Source organism: Corvus cornix, chromosome 1 (assembly GCF_000738735.6).
Source record: "Corvus cornix cornix isolate S_Up_H32 chromosome 1, ASM73873v5, whole genome shotgun sequence".
NCBI classification, from domain to species: Eukaryota; Metazoa; Chordata; class Aves; order Passeriformes; family Corvidae; genus Corvus; species Corvus cornix.
The window spans coordinates 613752-634306 of NC_046332.1; the positions used below are offsets into that span (position 1 = coordinate 613752).

General features: G+C 51.7%; 1 long non-coding RNA gene across 3 annotated transcripts in view; it reads right to left on the reverse strand.

Moving 5' to 3' along the window:
• The window catches only part of LOC104698117, a 65710-nt gene that overhangs the window by 40004 nt on the left and 5151 nt on the right, over positions 1–20555 (reverse strand). For all 3 annotated transcript variants that reach the window (XR_005602304.1, XR_005602305.1, XR_005602302.1), the window contains exons 2-4: positions 9454–9656; positions 7989–8119; positions 2049–2142 (exon numbers count right to left, since the gene is read on the reverse strand). This is a non-coding gene — a long non-coding RNA (uncharacterized LOC104698117). The remainder of the gene's footprint in view (positions 1–2048; positions 2143–7988; positions 8120–9453; positions 9657–20555) is intronic.

Genomic DNA, 20555 nt, shown 5'->3' on the forward strand with positions numbered 1-20555 from the left:
GAGGAAGGCAAATATCCACAACTGATCCCAAGGTGCAAGGTCTTATTGGCAATTTCCTTCCCTACTTTGCAAAGGCCGAGATAACTCTCGGCTTCTCCCTCCTTCCCTCGCCCCGCCAGGGCAGGGGGTTTGGGCGCAGGAAATGGCAGGAGTCCGAACCTACGTGCTCCCATCACATGGAACAGCTTTATCTTGGGACTGGGATGTGCACGGAGAACACGGCAGAGCCTCGGGGCTGCCCGTGCCGTGGGTTAAAGGGGCAGACAGGCACTCCCGAGCACTGCACAGGGCACAGCCTGCACAGGAATGTGCCTAATTCCCACCTGGGCTCCCCAGTTCCCTCTCTGGGGTTCCTAATTAACCGCTGCCATTCGGGAAATGCAGAGGTCTCCTTGTCCTCATCACACAGTCGGGACACAGAGGGGGGATCTGGAGATGCGACCTTCACCCGGGAAAGGTGAGGATCACGAGAGAAGTGGACGAGCCCAAGGAAATGGAGCTCCCAGGGAAGGGCTCCCTCCCAATCCCTGCACAGGAAACCCAGCACTGCTTCTTTGGGGCATCTATCCTGCGTGAGAAGGCAAACGCTTTTTTATTCCAATGGGGAATACGGGAAGGATGAAAAACCCAGTCTGGCATGCTCCTTCAACTCCCACTCGAAACACCAAAATAACCTTCCGGGTTCTTCCCAACCCGTCCGACGGAGGGGGTTTTCTCCTTCCCCTGCGCAGATTCGAGGCAAAGGCAGATCGATGACAATCCCTGGGGTGGGAAGGGAAGGACCCAGCAGTCCATCACCACAGCACTGCTCCCTGCAGACAGGTTCTCTGCACGGGAAAACAGAGCTTTCTCTTTTCTTCCTTTTCTTTTTCCTTTTCTTTTTCTTCTTTTTTAATCCTTTCCTATTTTTCTTCATATTTTTCTTTTTCTCGTCTTCTTTTTTTCTTTTCTTTTCCTTCTTTTTTCTTTATTCTTTTCCTTCTCTTCACATTTTTTTCTTCCTTTCCTTTTTATCTCTTTTCTTTTTTTTCTTTTTCTTTTCCTTTTCCTTTTTTCTTTTTCTTTTCTTTCCTTTTCTCTTTCACTTTCTCTTTCCTTTTCTTTTCTCTTTTCTTTCCCTTTTCTTTCATCTCTTTTCTCTTTTCTTTTCTTTTTTCTTTTCTTTTCTCTTTTCTCTTTTCTTTTTTCTTTTCTCTTCTTTTCTTTTTTCTTTTCTTTTCTTTTCTTTTCTTTTCTTTTCTTTTCTTTTCTTTTCTTTTCTTTTCTTTTCTTTTCTTTTCTTTCTCTTTCTTTTGCCCTTTCTACTTTTCAACTTTCTTTTTCTCTTTCTTCCCCTCTTTATCTCCAAATGATGTTTAATTCCTCGGGGAGTTTCTGAGACAAGCGGGCAGGACTCCGAGCATCCCCCCGGCGGGCCCTGCTCTTGCTGAGGGCTCGAGAGCCCTCTGCTGTCCACCCATGCCTCCCCTGGACACGGCTCTGGGCCCTGCTGCTCCTCATGGGCTCTGCCCTCCTGTCCACAGGGTCCGGGATGGACGCGGTCAGTGGGATCCTTGTGCCGGGAGAGGCTCACCGGCTCCAGGCAGTGCCCATTAAAAATGGCTTCACGTGGCCCCAGGACAGTCACCAAGTCACGGGAGGACACTGGTGGCTTTTCTCCCGTCCCCCAAAGCCACCGGGCCCCAGCAGTTGCTGCCCTGCACGTGGTGTTCCGTGTACCTGGTCAGGACCCACCACACCTGCAGCAGCTCCCTGGGCAGGACCCTCCAAAATCAACACAGGGCTGAGCACAGAGCCACGAAATCATCGCAGGCTGGGCTGGCTGGGGAGCGACCTGGAAGCTCATCCCATTCCGCCCTGCTGTGGGCAGGGACACCTCCACCAGGGCAGGTTCCAAGCCCTGCCCAATCTGTCCCTGGCTGAGTCACTCCCAGCCATCCTGAGGAGCCTCTCTGGGTCACCAGAATCTTCCCGGGCTTGGCAGACATTCTCCTTTGGATGTGGGGACAGCTCCCTCTGGGAGGGAACAATGCCTCTGTACTCCTCACCTTGCTCCATCCCCCAGCTCTTCCTTGGCTCAGATTCTGCCTCCAATGTCAACACTCGACTCAGGACTCTCCATTTTTCCCTCTGAGAGACAACCTTAGAAATTATAAATTAATAATTAATGCAGTGTTTATCTACAGCATAATAAATGTGTAAAAAATGCTCCTATTACATGGAGAGGTGCTAAATCGGATCATCTACACAATCCCCAGCGCAAAGGTGGTAATACCATTCCAGTGGTCATACAGATCATTTTAGCTCAGGTAAAACACACAAACCCCCACAAGAGCATTCCTGCTGGGGCCCTACCAGTGTTACCACAAGGCCTCAGCCACAGAGGCCATGGCTAGCAGGAGTGCAGGGAAGATTTGGCTGGATTCAATAATTCATACCTGTAGAAAACTGACCTGGATGGGGAAAGGGAGGATTAAACACAAAGTGGTCCCCAGAGCCAAGATTACTCGCTCAGGCTGGCAGCGTTACCTCAGACAGAACGAGGCTTTTCCTGCTTGCTTTATTAGCTGTCTATAAAAGCCTCGTTAGCCCATTCCACTGGTCATCCATTATTTATGTTCGACATCCTATTTGGAGTGATTGGCTCCCTTTTCTGGCCTCTTTTGGGTGTGGGGGGTTTCTGTCCCTCCTTGGGGTGAGAGGGTGTCCTTAGAAACACAGGACAGGACAGAAATCCCCCAGCCCCATGGCCAGGGCTCTTCCAGGCCCACACGCCCCCAGCAGCAGCAGAAGGGTGGAAGGAAGGACGCAGGGACAATCCCATGAGACTCCCTGGCATCTCCTTCCCCCACACCAGCTCCAGGCAGGCTGCAGCAAGTGGATTCCAACAAAGATGCTCTAGGAAAAGGAAATATTCACTTTCTGGTGCGAATAGCAGGGCTTCCTGTTCTGTCCAACTAGATATGAAGCAATTTTTCATTTTTATTAGGTATTTGTTGAAGTGGGAAGAAGCCAGAGCCCATGGCTGGGGTGACTCACCCAGACCAATGGTCAGCCTGTAGGCAGAGTGTTTCCAGAGGCAAAATCCTCCTTGGCTCATCCCTCAAGCCCAGGTGTGGGGAAGATGCCTGTTCTCCATCTCAGCATCACTGACTCCTGGGGGCAGTGATGGGGGCAGGAAGGGGATCCCCCACGGGAGCAGGGACAGCTCTGATCCCTGGGGATCCACCTGCCCCACACCACTGCCCGGTGAGGCTGTGTCCCTGCTGGAAATCCCAGAGGGAATATGGAGCTATGTGGAGGGAAGGAGAGGCAGGGGTTTCCTGCACATGCCCTGGCTGCTCGTGCAGCTGGGATCCAGCACCTGCTTTTGGGGGAATCCCATTTCAGTAATCCAGTGGTACTGAGCTCTTTTAAAGCTGGGCCCTGGATGTGGGCTCAGGCTGGAGCAGACATCTCCACTCCAGCAACAGCTCTAAATATCCATGAGCCTCTGAACTTCACACTTGCTCAAAAATCCGGCTCTGCTCGCAGTTTTCCTGCCAAACCGATCTCTTCCTAAGGATGAGGACACCCGCCCACTCAGCTCGGGCCACGGAATCATCATGGAAGCATGGAATGATTCAGGTTGGAAGGCCCCTGTGTTGGGCCACCATTTCTGAGCCTCCAGAGCCAGCCAAACTGGGCTGAAGGGAGGGAATTTCATGCCTCCTGCCTCCTGCCCTGGCACGGATCACATCCTGAGTGTTAGCCAGGGACATCCCACTGATCCCAGTTACAGTCACTTCTCCAGCCTCACACCAAGTCCAGGCTCTTGCAGGTGCTGCCTGGTGCATGACATGCAATTTCCCTTCCCAAATGCTGCTGGAGGTCAGTTCCCACCCTTCCTCCACCTCCTCCTCCTCACCCTGGCCCTGCCCTCCATCACCCTCCATTTGGAGAGAGCACCCACCCCGTTGCACAGGGACTCTCGCTCTGTTTGCACATGGTAACCTCGAGGATTTGTGCCTTTCCCTTTGCCCACCCCCAAGATGCATTTCATGTTGGTGGTAAGTCTTGGAATTGGAGTAGTGAGGGATATTCCTCCTCCCCTGGGAGGTCCCGAGTACTTTTCCTCAAGCGAAATGGAGCATTTTGAGATATTTGGGCCTCTGCCCTGGTTTGGATGCCCCCAGGCCAGAAGCAGGTGCCCAGTGCTGGAGCCAGGCTGTGGAGAGCAGAGGAGGGAGAGGAGAACGGGTGAGTACCCGTGTTTTGCCTCCTCTGAATCCTGCTGATTAGCATTCCAAATCTAATGAAGCTGGAGCGAGGACGCTCCTGTTTGTCCGCTGTAATGGATCATGATGCCGAGGTGGCTGGACTCTGGATGTGGAAATGGAGGGCTGTGGTAATGTGACAAGAATTAATGAAACATAACCAGACTTTCATATAATTAAAACCAGTAATTGCTGGAAAGATGGCTCATGCAAAACGATGGGCTGGGGGTGGGCAGGCTTGATTAAAACTGGTGACTGGCTACAAATGATTAGATTAAAATCAATTAACTGTAGAATTGCTGTCTGGCATATGGAAGGATAATTCAGTTACGTAACCGACAGCGGGATTTGCACTTTGCAAATGTTGTTTCAGTACATCAGACCAAGCTTAGGCAACCTGGTTATTTAACAGGACACACTTGTGATTCCTGGTGCTGAGGGTGGGATTTGGTAACAGGATACAAGGCAGAGCCCACAGCCTGGGGCTGTTCTCTCTCTGGGTAAAGAGCAAGAAAGCCCAGAGATGGCCACAATCCCCTGCTCTGCCCTGGTTATTTGTAAACAGGAGCTCTTTTCATTACTCTTTTAAAGACTGGTTGGATTAAGGAAGCATTAGTGGAATTCAACGCTCGGCATGCTCCCTCCTCCCGAGAGCCTGCTGGTGGCGGTGCCCATTAGCGCTAATGCAGCCGCATTAGCACTCTGACAGGATTCCTGTGTTACAGCATCCCTGATGGCTCCAGTTCCTCTTCCTCGCTTCCCTAAGCCCCGGGGAGAGCAGGGCGATGAAACCTTGCGGAGGGACAGCAAGGAGCTGCCCACTGCAAAGCAGGTGAGGCTGAGCCAGGGCTCCTCAGCTCCTGCCACGAGCACTGCAGGTGAGCCTGCAACACCCCCTGCTCTGGGGTTTGGGGACCGGTGGTTCAAACAAACCCTACAGATCTGCGCCTCTGATCCTGCCCCATCTCTACGGCCCCTCCTGGCACTGTGGATGAGCAACCAGTGCTGGAAAAAAAAGCGCTGGAGGTACCAGGGCAGTGCTGGCAGACCAGAGGCATTATATTTTAATAGGCTTCAGGGTCCTGCTGAGATCCTGGATTGCCTCATCTCGGATACAGCCGCACTGAAAATTCACCCTCTTCTTACACATCTTGGTTTTCAGCAGACATTTTGTCAGGTGCTGTTCCGAGCTCCTCCGTAGCCAGAGCAGAGGCACTCTCCCATCGTGACACACCTGTCACCTACATCGTGACACGCAGGGGCAAGGCAGCTTCGCTTCAGGAATTGTCCCAGGCCAGGTTGGACGGGGCTTGGAGCACCCTGGGACAGTGGAAGGTGTCCCTGCCCGTGGCCGGGGGTGGCACTGGATGGGCTTTAAGGTCCCTTCTACCCCAAACCATTCCATGATTCTGCTTCTGATGAGCCGCATTCCAAGCCCACGTTGCTCCCACAGCCTTGAGCTGCAAGCTAGGAATGGCTCCCAAAACTTCGGGGTGGTGCAGACAGAGGTCCCAGTGGTGCAATGGATTTGGCCCAGCTGCATTCATATCCTCAAGAGGGCAGAGCTGTTGGTTCTGACTGCAGAGAACCTGGCATGGTCTCTGGGATGGGTAGCTGTCCTACCAGGGGATGGCAGTGGGCTTTCCCCACTCCTTTCCCAGAAAACCTATCCTGGAATTGCTCTGGAAATCTCCCACACCAGCAAAAATACGTATGCTTCCTGTAGAAGAGGCAAAAGTAGATTTAGGTCAAAAATTACTATGTATAGAGCAGAGAAACATCTCCTGAGCCATCTGCCATGCACCAAAGCCAAACTCCGCTTAGAGCTTGATGAGGCTTTAAAAAAAATATAAAAACCTGACTGGCTTTCACTCAGGGCTTTCAAACCACTCTGCTCTTTATAGGGCTGCTCAAACATGGCTCCACTAAGCTGCTGCCCATCATAAATAAGCTCTTGGTTCTTGCTGTCAAGGAGGGAATTAACCCCACTTCTGCCTCTCTGCTCCAGGAAGGCGTGGGAAGAGCTCCTTGGGAAGAGCCCTCATGTCCAACCCGAGCCCTGGCAGGCTGAGGGAGCACATCTTCCGTTTTCTGCTGCTTCCAAAGGTCCTGGGAGGAACCTTTCCAAACAGTGCAAAAATATTTTATTCCATTAACCTGCATTGGTAATCTCCATGGAGATCCTGCTTCTCTTCGCTTTGTCTGCTCTTGTGTTTGCTTATTCTGGATTGATCCCTTCCTTGCTCTCCACTTCCCATTCCTTGCTCTCCACTTTCCATGCCTCACCCGTAGCCCATCTGTGATTTCTAGACCTTAGCCAAGATCTTTTTCCCTGCATCTTTTCCTCCCCTCCATGGCCAGCAGTAATGCAGAGACATCTGGATGCCTTTCTGAAGACACAGAAGTGCCCCACAGCGGCATCCCCATGCAGGGCCAGGTTACTGCTGCATAAATCCCCTCCCATTCCATGGAAGGTCTGCAAATCACCAACCAGCCAGGCTTCAGGATAAAGTTCCTTTCATCACGGAGAGATGAGTAATCATTTCCCTTCCTGTAGGAGATGCAGCAGATTTATTGTCCTGACTCAGCCCCCAAGTTTATGTGAAGGAGAAAGGTCAGGACGGAGTTTACAAACTGTCGATATTCCTGCCCTAGGAGGTTTTCTTCTCCCTGACAAAGTAGTTCAGCAGTGCCAGTTGCTTGTTTGATGCCTTTAATAAAGGCAGAAGAACACAGATATTTCACTGATAATTCACTCATCTGCAGTGAATCAAGCAGCAATCCACACCATGGAAATCATGGCTGATGCTGGAAAATCACTCAGTTCCCTCCAGCCCATGGGTCATACCCAGCCCCAGATGAGGACAAAAACATCTCTGAATTTCTATATAGCTGTGGTTTTTCCTGTTCAAGATAATCTCCAAAAATCAGTCCGGAAGCCAAATGATCTTGTTCTGTTTGTGATTTAAAGAGGACTGGTCTGGTTTGGGACTTTTTAAACAATTATTACATACTTGAATTAAAACTCCCAGCAGAAGTCCCAAAAGAGAAAATGAGCCTGCTCCATTTCAACTTTACAAGAACACTTTGCTCTGGGGATTTTTCAATGACTTTTCAAAATTAAACATATCTGTGAAATGTCGCTTGTTGAATGAGCCCATGGCCCATTTCACATCAACATCACATGTTGAATGAGCTCTGATGTCCAAGCCAATCCCCCTTGTCCTGTCCCTCCAGCCCTTGTCCCCAGTCCCTCTCCAGCTCTCCTGGAGCCCCTTCAGGCCCTGCAAGGAGCTCTGAGCTCTCCCTGGAGCCTTCTCCTCTCCAGGTGAGCACTCCCAGCTCTCCCAGCCTGGCTCCAGAGCAGAGGGGCTCCAGCCCTGGGGCAGCTCCGGGGCCTCCTCTGGACTCTCTCCAGCAGCTCCAGGTCCTTGTGCTGCTGGCCCCAGGGCTGGGGCAGCTCTGCAGGTGGAGTCTCAGCTGAGCACAGGGGCAGAAGGGCAGAATCCCCCTCCCCTGCTGCCCACGCTGGGGGATCACCCCAGGCCACAGAACACGTCCAGTTTTTCTCCCACCAACACCCCCAAATCGTTCTTGGCAAGGCTGCTCTCAATCTGCTCATCCCCCAGCCTGGATTGATCCCAGTATTTAGCATCCCTTTGCTCTCAGGTCACTTTGGAGCACACTTTTCATTTATAGGCATCCCAGAACAGCCTGTGGAGAAACAAACACCTGATGTTTCCCAGTCTGTGATGTTTCCTCATGCTCCTCCGGCAGCTCCACGCTGGAAGGCTCAGCCAGGGAGAAGCACACCTCTCTCCAGATGGTGAGAGCTGCTGTCAGCTCGAAGAGGGGAATCACAGCTGAAATGAAGACACAAATTGGCATGTGGGAAGGTAGGCAGCAGAATTCTTTGTGATAGCTGAGCTCTGTCACTACCTGTGAGCAACAGCCCAGTGATTTCCTGTCAGAAACCTGCCCCTGCTGAACTTGATTGCAAACCTGATCTCGCACGTTTTGAACAAGGATGTTGTGCTCACTTCTGGGCTCTGAGCACAGCAGGGCCAGGGAGCTCCTGGCGCGGGGCCGGCGGAGGCTGCGCAGCTGAGGAAGGGCCTGGAGCAGCTCCGTGCCCAGCACAGGCTGAGGGAGCCGGGGCTGCTCAGCCTCGAGAGGAGCCCCAGCTGAGAGGGGCCCTCAGCCCTGGCTGTCCCTGGCTGCAGGGAGGGCTCAGGGCAGGGCCCGGGCTCTGCTCCGGGGCCCAGCAGCGGCACCAGAGCCACGGGCAGGGCCTGAGCCCAGTGAGTTCCACATGAACATGAGGGAGAACTTCTGTCCTGTGCGGTGACCAGGCACTGAACAGGCTGTCCAGAGAGGCTGTGGAGTCTCCCTCACTGGAGATATTCCAGAACCCTCTGGACACAATCCCGTGCCCTGGGATGGCGCTGCTGGAGCAGGGAGGTGGCACCAGGTGAGCCCCTGTGGGCCCTTCAGCCTGACCCACCCGTGATTCTGTGACTCTGTGAAATGAAAGACCCCCTCATTCCAGCTGTTTAGGAGCTTGCAGGATGGGAGGCACTGGTCCGAGAGGGGTCACAGTTCAGGGTCATCCAACCCCAGCTCTCCTCTCTCAGGAGGGGACAGGTGCTTTTTTGGGTGGAGAGTAACTCTCTGCCACGGTGACTCAGCCACCCTTATGTTCCACTTCTTATTTACACTCCCCAGTGGTCATGTTATGGTACTTAATGGCTCACAAGGCCCTATTTCATCTTCTAAATATACATCCCCATTGTGCTGCCTGAACTCCCTTCATTATATCACAAGCTGACTGCAGGCATCAGTCATGGCTGTGATAAACACAAACTGCCCTAATATCATTTCCCAGGCTGTGAAGAGCCTGATCTCAGCTGTGCTGGAGCCAGATGGAAGAGGGAGTTTGGAATAGAGACTTATACTCTGTTAAATGTATGTGACATTTAATTATGACTGCAAGAGCTTCTCTCTCATCCAGGGTAACATGAGGCTGAATTCTGCAAATAACAGGAAAAACCCAGATAATTCAAGCTCTGCTGCTCCAGCCCCAGCCTGGGCACTCACTGGTGCATTCTGCAGCACAACCCTGTTCCCCGAGGATTTATTATCTCAAATGCTGCATCACACAAACACAAGAAGCTGCTCGGGTTCAGAAATAACCTACCTGAATCCCTAATGAGTGCACTGAGTCTTGCAGCCCTGGCAGGAGCTGGTGCACAGATTTCCAGTTGGTCTCTGGTTATTTCTGCTGTTGCAGTGCTGAGGAGCAGCCCGGGGGACCCAACCCCATCCTGTGCAAACGCTGGATGGACATCAGGGCTGTTTCAAGGGACAGGGGGATGGAGAAGCATCTTCAGCCTGGTAGAGCTACAAGGAGGAAGTTTTGGTTATTGGTGGTTGGCCACAGATCCCTGGGAATCCAGCTGCTCTCAGGACTTTAGTATCCATCACAGCTCTGGACTCACCCAAGAAAGGAGTCAGGAGAGAACAAGGATGTGGCTGCACTGAGGTTCATGCAGAAAAGTGAGGGAAAAATTGGGAGAAAACTCCAAGGATGTCCCCCAGGAAAGGCCTGCCACCTTCCAGGCCAAGCTGAGCCCGGCTTTCCATGCTGAAGAAGCAGTGGAATGGAGAGCAGGGATAGACAATAAAGGGGCTTAAACCATGGAGGGACAGCTCATGGTGCTTTGGCAGTAATGGCAGTTCAGGGCAAGGCTGGGTAATCAAAAGGAACACGCAGCTAAAAATCCTGTTGATGGCTTCCTATTTCGCCCTGATATCCTTTGTGAAATCAAGGTCTTTTCTTCTTTTTTTTCCAGCAAGTGCAGAGTACAAATATCAGTAAACAGGAGCCCATTTAACACCAGACTTTTAGCAGTGGCTAAGTCTCCATCCAGCTCTTAAATTCTGATAATGATCTGCTCCCCAAAGCCCTGCTTTGCAAAATAATAAAGCCCTTTTCTCCAATAAAGCATAGCCTTTAGGCAGCTTTAAAGGTGGTGGGGACAGAAATAGGACCGATTTGTTTCATGCCTGGAGGAATATTTCTTTTCTGGCAAATGAATGTCAGAAAGGCAGTGTGTGAAAATACAATTTTCCTGCATGTGGGCAGCTCTCCCTTCCCAGGCAACACCCCCACACTTCCCAGCCCAGTCCTTGGATGACAGTCTGGTGCAGTTTCGGAGCAGGTACAACACAGCATTTAGGCAGAGTTGGGCCAGGATGGATTTCTCCACAGCACAAGTCAGAGTTCGTGGACTCACAGAAGGGTTTTGGTTGAAAAAGACCTTAAAGCTCATTTCATTCCCACCCCCTGCCCCTGGGATACCTTCCACTATCCCAGGTTGCTCCAGCAGCTCCACCTCCTTCCGCTGCTGGCCCCAGGGCTGGAAAAGATGTCCTGGAGGAGATTTTTCCCGTACAGAAGACCATTAAATGTGCCTGTTCCCACAAGCATCCCATGCCAGGCAAGTCCCCAAGTGCAGGATAAGATTTCTCTGACTGTAGGGTTTCGATTCCCCCCTGGAGGAAAAACACTTCCCCATTCCCATCTAACTGGCACATGCTGGCATATCAGAACAATACCCAAAGTCAGAAATAAATGGGTTGAATAATTCAGTGGGCTCTGGAACATGGGAATGGCAGAGAGCATCATCAGGAATAGGAGAGCACAGCTAATAAAAGCAAGAGACAGAGGGAAATTTATTAAACATTTTTCAGACAAGAACATTCTGCCACTCGCAGAAAAAAATATTAAGCTGGAAATGAGGGGAATTTTGTTCACAGATGGGCTTTCTGATAGGAACTATATAAAAAGCTGAAGAAACATTTGATTAAAGATTGGGAGAGAAAAGCTTTCCAAAAAAATGAGAACGGAACAGTCTACAAGCTTAATTTCAATTTTCTGAGGGCTGGATCCCTTCCTTTCGGTCCTGCCTGTGTAAACAAGCCCTGGGGACTTTTGGGGTGCAACGAATTCCTCACCCCTGACCTTGGAGCCACAGTCCCATCTGGCACAGAGGTTTCAGCTCAGTCCCTCGATGCTTTTGGAGCCCTTCTGACACTTTTTGGCACCTTGCCATTGCCCAGGGGCAGAGCACTGCTGTCCCCTGGGTGCAAACTTGGTGAGGACTTGTTAACAGGAAAATCCCTCATTAAGTGCAAGGAGCATAAAGATCCTTCTGGATGTGCCAGGGGATTTACTGGCAGACCCAGCTCTGTATTGCAGGAAAGTTTCTCCATGTCTCTCTGAGATATTACCCCCATTTCTCCTCTCTCTTGTCCTTTTCTCACCCACAACCCTTTCTCTGAACCCGCAAGTCTCTAAATTTACTTCGAGTTCCTGCTTTAACATCAGAATGGGTCATTTCTATCACCCTTTCCCTCTCTGTTTGCAAACTCCACTGCTTCTGACATTTAAAAACTAAACAAACCAGGCTTCTGGTCCTTGCAAGAATAATGATTGCAAGGGTGATCAAACTAATCGATGCTTGCAAGCACGTATGTGTGAATAATCCCGAGTGCTTGCTGGCAGCCTTGTAAAGGCGAACCAGAGCAGACACGGGCCAGAAACAAGAGGTGCTACAACTGGAACAGGTAAATGCCTGGAATAAAACCACCAAAACCCAGGAAAATGGCTCCCTTAGGAGCAACAGCTTCACCTGTGCAGTGAGAGGAATGAGGAGCTTCATCTCAGCTGGGGCCGTGAGCTTTCCAGGAGGCTGTGGTTTGTGGAGCGGGGATGAGTGGGAGGTTTAATTGGTTGCGGATTTATTATTTGGGCTGTCCTGAAGGAAAATGAGAATTTCTGTCCCAGCAGCCTCTTTTCTTTTTTATTTCCTTGACTAAGTGCCTAGCTGGCAGGGAAGAGCAGGGCTCAAAATGAAACCAAGACTTTTCCACCACAGGTACATATCAATGTAATCTTCCAGGCCATAAATCCAACCTTCATTCGACATGAGCGCACAACTCCAGGCCTCATGAATTCACCTTCCTTGGTTGCATGTGAATAGAGAGGGCTCCCTGATTTATCCAGCCAGGAGGAGCTGCTCAGTGCTTCCTTTAACAGCTGATGCTTTATCTACCAATTCCCCACTCCCCTGTGTCCATTCCTGAGCAGCTGATTAGAATTTATAGAGATCTGTACTCCACCTCAAAGCAGATCCACTTCCCTTTACAGTTCTTTCCCTTTTACCAAGGGAAATGTGAATATTTATCAGCTCCCGGATATAGAGACATCAGAAAATAAGAAATCACCATTCTAAGGCCTCTTTTCACTGGATTTTTTTTTTCAGTGCCACTTTACTGCTAAACCAAGAGTAACAACCCTCTCACACAACTGTGCTGTTCTGCTGTTCTGCAAAGCAGACGGAAAGACTGATCACACCCAAACCCTGAGCTTCATTCCCTGGATCCCATCAAGAGGGAGGGGAACTGGGGGGAAACCCTCCCTGGATGGGGATTTTAACTTCAAGGGGCCACTTTACAACTTGGAAAGCCAATTAACTAATTGAGAGTTGCCATTTGAGGCTGACCATATGACCAAGGGGCAAAAGTTGCACTCCCTCAGGCCTATTCCCTCACCCTCTCAGCCCCATTCCCTCCCTCCCTAAGCCCCATTCCCTTCACACCCTCAGCCCCCATTCCCCCCACAGCCCCCAGTTTGGGGGCCATAGCTCCAGTTCCCCTGTTGCTGTCAGGGCTGTAGCAGCAGCTCCTCCAAAGCCCAGCATCTTCCTTGCTAAGCTTTGTTAACTTTAGATTAAGTACAGGAGCAAAGTAACATCAAAATATCTCAAGTGTTCATTGCCTTCTGAGGGGACAATCCTGTTTCCATGGCCATCCATAATCTCACCGAGTCCTTTGACTTTTCCAGCCTGCATTTCCGGTCTCTGGCCACCTGCCTTGTCTTTCCCTTTGCCCACCTTCCTCCTTCCCCACATTTTCCATCAGCAGCACACAGCAAACCTGTTTAACTCCTGCACCCGAGTGCCTGTCACACTACGTTGTGCAGCAAATTGCCTTTGGATGTGGGATCCCAGGGCTTTTAACTGCCAGAGGGCAGGGCTAGATGGGATACTGGGAAGGAATTGCTCCCTGGGAGGGTGGGCAGGCCCTGGCACAGGGTGCCCAGAGCAGCTGTGGCTGCCCCTGGATCCCTGGAAGTGTCCAAGGCCAGGCTGGACATTGGGGCTTGGAGCCGCGTGGGACAGTGGGAGGTGTCCCTGCTCATAGGCATGGGCTTGGAATTAAATGATCTTCAAAGTCCCCACCAACACTTCCCTTATGCTGTGATTCCATGATTTCTCTCCCAGAAGGGCCACCCCAGTGCAGCTCTTCAGTACATCATCCCCATTCCAGGGACACTTCCCAGCCCAAGCCAGATGTCTGGGCACTTCCCAACGAGTCCCCTGCGCCCCATCCGTGCATCCAACCCCACAGTGCTCACTGTTATTGCCATTACCCAGCACTTAAGTTCCTCGTTAGGATGTGTTAACTCATTTAATTCTCTCTCAGGACAGAAAGTGCTCATGTTTAATGAACTCTCTGCAGAGCCAGAGCTGTCTGGGGAGATTTAAAACAAACCCTCCAGCAGCTGGTCAGGGTGTGATTAATGTTGCTGTGGACTCCAGAGGAACTGAGCTGAGGGGACAAGAACTCCCATACTCCCACACAGGGTTACTCTGCCTTGGTAAACAAAGCTCATTCCTTCCCAAAATCCTAGACAGCTGGTGGTGAGGGATGCAACCAGCAAGGACATCCACTGTCTCTGGCTGTTTTCAGTGAAGGGTGAGGGTCATGGTTAGGGTTTCCAAGCAGAAATGGTGACCTAGGCACTGGGGATGAACTTACCTAGGAACTGGCACACAAGGATTTTCACACCATTGAAAAGGCAGACTGGCTGCTGTGGTACCCCTGAACCACAAAAGCCTTTTTCTATGGAAAGGAGGATACTTTGGGGTGTACACCTGAGCCACAGTGCCATGGGATGTCCCTGGGAGGGAATTCCCACCCAGATACTCTTATTTCTACTGCCTAAACCCCTGGAGGTAAAAAGACAACCCAGAGATGCCTTTTCTTTGTTCCTCTCTCCACTTTTTCGGCCAGTAAGTAGTTAAATCTTCGCATCCCCCACAATATCCCTAACGCATCTGTCAGAAAGAAATCTGTGCTGAAGCAGTGGCTGTCCCCCTCACTGGGGTCCACAGTAAGCAATCCTCTCTGCTGTGTGACTGTCACTGAGCCAGGGAGGAGCCAGGGGTCACTGGGAGCAGCTTCCAGCTTCACGCTTGTGATCCCTCGCAAGGAAAGCTCTGACAGCTCCGCAGCCGGCAACGGAGCAAGAAATAACTTGGCAATAATCCTATGTCACGAGCAAAGATAACGAAGTTGCAGTCAGCTCCTGACAGATAATGCCGGGAAATTCATTTAACAAGTCATGGCTGCTAAGAAATTTAACTTCCCCAGCACCTGGGACACACTCGGTGTCTGTCTACGTGCACACCAGACACTGAGCAGGTTTATTCCCTGTTTTTGAATGCTGAAGCATTTTCCCAGCTCTCTTTGTGCACTATGAATTGTGTACAGTAATAGAGCACAATCATGCTCTGCTGCTTGACATCCACAGTGTTCAGGGAATTGTAGCATTCAGCTGGAAGCACTGGAATATTGCCTGGGACACAGTTGCTGCTCAGTACGTAGTGGTCAGAATTTGGGCCTTTTGCTGCAGGGGGTGAGGCTCTCAAAGTCCTCCTCCAAGATCGTACAACTGCCCCTGAGTTTCCAGAGGTCATCAGACTTTACCAGCAGTGGCATTTACCCAGCGCTCTGCCAGGGGAATACTGAAGCTCCAGAATGTCACGGCTGATGTTAAGGCTGTAAAAGTCCGGCTTTCCCCCAGATGGATCATATTTCTGTGTCACAAGCCAGGAAAGTTGTTTAACTCTGCAGTGCCTGCTGGCAGGGTCACCTTCCCACAACACCAGCAGCAAAGCCAAGTGCAATCTTCCCTGCATTTCCTCTCCTGACCCAAAGGGGTTTTCCACCCATTCTTGTGCAGGAGCTGTAAATTCTTTCAATCCACTTACCTGCTCCTTCTTCCCCCTCACTATGTCTGCCTTGGGTATCTGGGAGAGCTGGGGGTATTCTCCTGGAGAAGGCTCCAGGGAGAGCTCAGAGCCCCTTGCAGGGCCTAAAGGGGCTCCAGGAGAGCTGAAGAGGGACTGGGGACAAGGCATGGAGGGACAGGACACAGGGAATGGCTTCCCACTGCCAGAGGGCAGGGATGGATGGGATACTGGGAAGGAATTGTTCCCTGGGAGAGTGCGCAGGCCTTGGCACAGGGTGCCCAGAGAAGCTGTGGCTGCCCCTGGATCCCTGGCAGTGTCCCAGGCCAGGCTGGACGGGGCTTGGAGCAGCCTGGGACAGTGGAAGGTGTCCTGCCCATGGCAGGGGGTGGGACAGGATGATTTTTAGGGTCTCTTCCAACCTAAGCCCAGGCAGTTACAAAGAGTGCAAGGCAGCGCCTCCCACCCTGTGTGGAGGGTCCTCTCTGCTGAGGGGGCTGTTCCCCCCATCCTGCCCAGAGAGGTGTTTTGCACCCAGCATTTCTGCATGCCCAGAGCTCTGGGGAGAGGGCTGTGCCCAGGGGAGCACCGAGGAGCCATCGTTTGGGGTGGTGGCACGCTTCCCAGCAAGCACACGGATCAATCCCTCCGGCTGCTGCTGGAGCCGCCAGGCTGATGCAGCACTTTCATTCCCACGGTGAATTGCTCCCTTCCTCCTCATTCCTCTTCGTAATATGCAGGCCTTTTTTTTCCCTCAGTTGCTTATTCACGCCTTAATGCCACTCAGATTTTCAGCGGGCTCTCAGAGCCCTTTCTGTGCATGCTCTGCAACGCTACCAGGACTTTCTGCGCTCCTTTGCTCCTTAAACAACCTTTGCCTGCTTTTCCTGCAGAGACACCTCACTGTGAGGGGTTACACAGCTTCCCCCCTTGGATTTGCCATCCAGCTGAACGCGGCCACTATTACAATGAAACAGGAATAGCAGCAAAGCCTTTGGAATACATAAACAGGCTGAGTGAGCCCCTCTTGGTCGCTGCTCAAAAGCAGGGACACCTCCCAGCACACCAGCTTGATCAAGGTCTTACCCAGCTCCACAACCCTTCCGAGCAACCTGTTCCAGTATCTCACCACCCCCATAGTAAAGAATTTCTTCCTAGTATCCAGCCTCAATTTCCACCCTCTCAGTTTGTACCCATTGACTGCAGCTCCTGCAGAGTCAGGAGAGTTTCTTAAGGAGAGCTGGCTCCCAGGAGATGGGGCTGGCAGAGTCCTCTGTGCCTGATCCAGCTGCAGCCAAGGCACCTCTACCCCTGCCCAGCCTTTTGCATGTCTGCTCTGTACAAAGCCCTGATCATCTTCCCTCTCCCAGAGGTGTTTCCTGAAGGGATCTTGCTCCTTAAGCCTCCACATTTCCCTCCTCCTTTCCAGCAGCTGTTCCACCTGACTTCCTCTCCCGGATGGAAGGAAGAAGGGATCACAAACCCTCCCGTGGATACTGATACTGGTATTTGCTGTTCCATTTAACAGGCAATCTTTCCTCGAGCTGTTTGCTTTCCAAGGCATTTAGCTGTTGCTGTGAGGCCTGGTGCACCTCCAGCTTTCACTTCCACTCACTAAAAATCCTCCTATGGGAGCAAGAATTGACCCTTTGCACGTGGCCACGGATGCTGTTCCTTGTCTGCGGGGCTGAGCAGGGATGGATGAAGATGGAGCTCCTTTAGAGGCAGCTGAAAGACCTGTCTAGACTAATGTGATCTTCCAGCTTACGCACAGAGGCTGGTTTTCCATGCCCAAAGCACAGATATTTTAACTTGCTCCTTAATTTGCTCCTTAAAGCAGTTAGCAGAATTCCAGTCATCAATCAGTCCTGGCAGCCTATCCAAAAGGCATGGCCAGGAACTGTGCATTAATTGTGAATGCTTTGCTGAATTTACTGCATGGCAGCACAGAATTTTTCACTCTGAGATGAAGCAGCATGAATGCGCTGCTTGGCACAATCAATATTTTTCTAGGTTGCTAGGAAATAATCAGGGACTCGGTGCCCACGCGTGGGGTATTACCACCTTCCCTGGCAATGCACAGAAATGCATCCACTCCTTCCCTGCAGTGGAGCTTCTGTGGATCAGCCTTGGAAACAGGCTGGGCACAAAATGGGACCCCATCAGCCAGGGCATCACCAACAGACAGAAAAGATGAGGAGTAATGGGTGCAGGTGACTCCTGCGGAGATTCCAGCTAGACACAAGAGGATAATTTTTCACAGTGAGAAAAATCAGCTGTTGGAATAATCTCCCCAGGGAAGCAGAGGATTCCTCAACTCTGGACACTTCTAAGATTCATCCGAACAGGGTGCTGGGCTGTCTTGTCCCAGAAAGGTTGGACCAGATGATCCCTGAGGTCCCTTCCAAGCAGGTATTCCAGGATCTCCTGCAGAATCTTTCCTTCACCACTGGATCAACTCCATGGGAGCCAGCCTGGGCTGAGGCCATCAGGGAGACCCTCAGCATGTGACACCCAGCCAGCCGCTGTCCCCAGAGGTGCCACACCTTGCTAACAGCTTGCTGCACAGGGACTGTGGTATCTGTCCCTCCCAGCTCCCTGGAAGGATGCTCGGCCGTCTCTCCATGCCCCGGGAGGCTTGGATTGCGGCTTGGAGGAGGCAGGACACACAGTGTAGCACTTGTCCTGTCGGGAGCTCTAAAAGCGCAGTGATTAGCAACAGGCACTGTTCCTGCTGAGAGGTGAATACATCCCTGCGTGGCTTATTCAGGAGGGGCTGAGAGCAGCTGCCATCAAAACCTTCTGGGTTTTTCTCATCCTAGCCTGAGCCAAGACTCCTGATGGCTGGAGAGGCTGGATATGGGGATTTGAGGGGTGGCAGGGGCTGCAGGGCACTTTGCCCAGCCAGGGTAGGCCTGTGTTCCATGGCAGGGTACCGGCTTCCCGCAGGACACAGGACCTTCAGGATATGGGGTGTCCTTCCCTCTCCACAGGCCATGCCCACAGCCCAGACTCTCTCTCTCAGGTGAACACTTCCATTATTTCCATTTTTCCCACATCCAGCCAATTTCTTTTTCACCTCAAGTGCCATGATAGATGTTTTCTTTTCCCTCCCAGCCTCCTGGGAACTGTCTGCCTGCAACTGCACTCCAAATGTCCCTGATCCCCTCAGTGCCGGGACACTCAGCTGAGGAACTGTCCTGCAGAAGTTAAATGTTGTCATCCAAACAAAGTTTTAGTAAAAGACGGCAATTTCTCAGTGGATTTAGGGTGCAATTGAGGCCCTTTGCCCTGCTTGGATGGGTTGAGAACTGGAGAAGTTTCAGTCATTTCCTGGTCAGAGCTGCAGGCATGTTGGCTTTTTTAGGACAGACAACAAAAACCTCTCACTTCCTGGAGAATTTTTCAAGGGATCCCAGGTGACACTGGCATGTCACAAACTCACGGGCCTATGCTTTTGCACATCTTTGGAGCAGCTGCCAGTCCATGCTGCTCCAGTGGGAGATGCTCACGGGAGATCCAGAGGCATCGCTCCCTTTTAATCAGCCTTAGCTGGTCAGCTTATTAAATTTCGTTTATCTTAACTGAGCTGTGTTCAGCTTCAATTAAAATTATCCCAAGACTTTGCTCAACCCTGAACCACGTTGTGACTGCCCACGGATGTCCCGAGCCCCCAATGGTGTCACTGCATCCCAGAGCGAGCTCCGTGCTCCTCAGTAGCCCTATCACAGGTCTACTCTCACAGAAAAGCCTGGCCAAAGTCCATGACCTCTTGCTTTTCCCCAAAACATCAGAGCCTGAGGATTTTGCTGGTCCAGCACTTCAACCCTTTGCTGCTCAGCCTTACAGGACAGAGCAAGCATTTTTCATTCATTACAGTAAACAGAGCCTTAATCCAGGCCCTTAAATCTGTCTAGATTTTGAAATAATTACAAGTCGCCTCCTAACTTGTATGAAGTTTGATTTAAGCCTTAATTTAATGGTTTCTCTGGAGAGCAGGAAGTAAGCTGGCACTGCCAATTAGGAGCCATCTGTTTTCTCCTAATCTTTTGCAGGCCTCAGACCAGCAAACAAGAGCCACCACAGCTGGACCATCACTGTTGCCAGCTGGAAACAACCCACCAGGGCTGCCTCTGGGGACCGTGTCCTGGGGTCCCCATGGATAAGCGACTCCTTCCAGCCCTGGGAATAGTGGTGAGCAGGGCAAGGTGGGAGTGGGGTGCCCTGGAGAGAGGGTCAAGGACCAGCATGTGGCAGTGCTGGAGAGGAGGGAGATGCTTCCTCAACAGAGAGGACAGAGACCATTGCTTTGAGCAGGACCTGACACCCTGGTGCCTGGAAAAAACCTTTTCTCCAGGGCAGATGGGTGGGACAACCCTGGACAACAGGGGACGGGCAGATTCCTCGTGCAGAGATAGCTGCTTCCCACCCCCATCCGTACAGCAGCCCGAGGAGGAGGTGCCAAGGAGCATCTGCCAGCCTGGAGAGGTGACTGGGGCTGGGAGAGGAGCAGGGCTGCCCCAGGCCGAACAATTCCCTGCCCAGTATGAGACACCAGGGACAGCCACGTGTCCCCAACAGCCAGCACAGGGACGTGGCTTTCCCTGCTGCCATTCCCTGTGTGCACCAGCCTCCGGCTGAGGATGGACTGGCAACGGAGCTGGCTCTGCTCTCGGTCCAGCTGGTCCCACACCCTTGGGGCATCACCAGAGTCAAGCAATTCCAGCAGCTCTGAACTTAATAATAACTCTGGACAGGACCACATCGGGCTGGTTCACCCCTAAAGCCTTCTCCATGTAGCAGTTTTTTAAAAAAACCCCTATTCTAAGCCCAGCACGAGCTCTTTGGGGCTGCCGAGAGGTGCCTGCCCTCCCTGGTGCGGGGACCCAGCCCAGGTGACGTCTCCCTCAGCTGCCAGGGCAGCGGCACAGAGGTCCCCTGGGAAGGTGACTCAGAAAAAGCCTTTGAGAAGTCAAAAGCTGGGGGCTCTCCTTGGCCCCCTGCCACGCAGCAGTCTCAGAGCAGCCCTCTGCTTCTCAGAAGGTTTCGCTGCAACCTTGATGAAGCTTGCTGGGGTTTTATACACCAGCCATTAAACAACCATAAAACAGCAATTAGAGAAGGATCATTTACCAGATGTTATCACCTCCCTTGTCTGCATTTTCTTCTGCAAGACTTCTGGCTGCAGCATTTTGCTCAG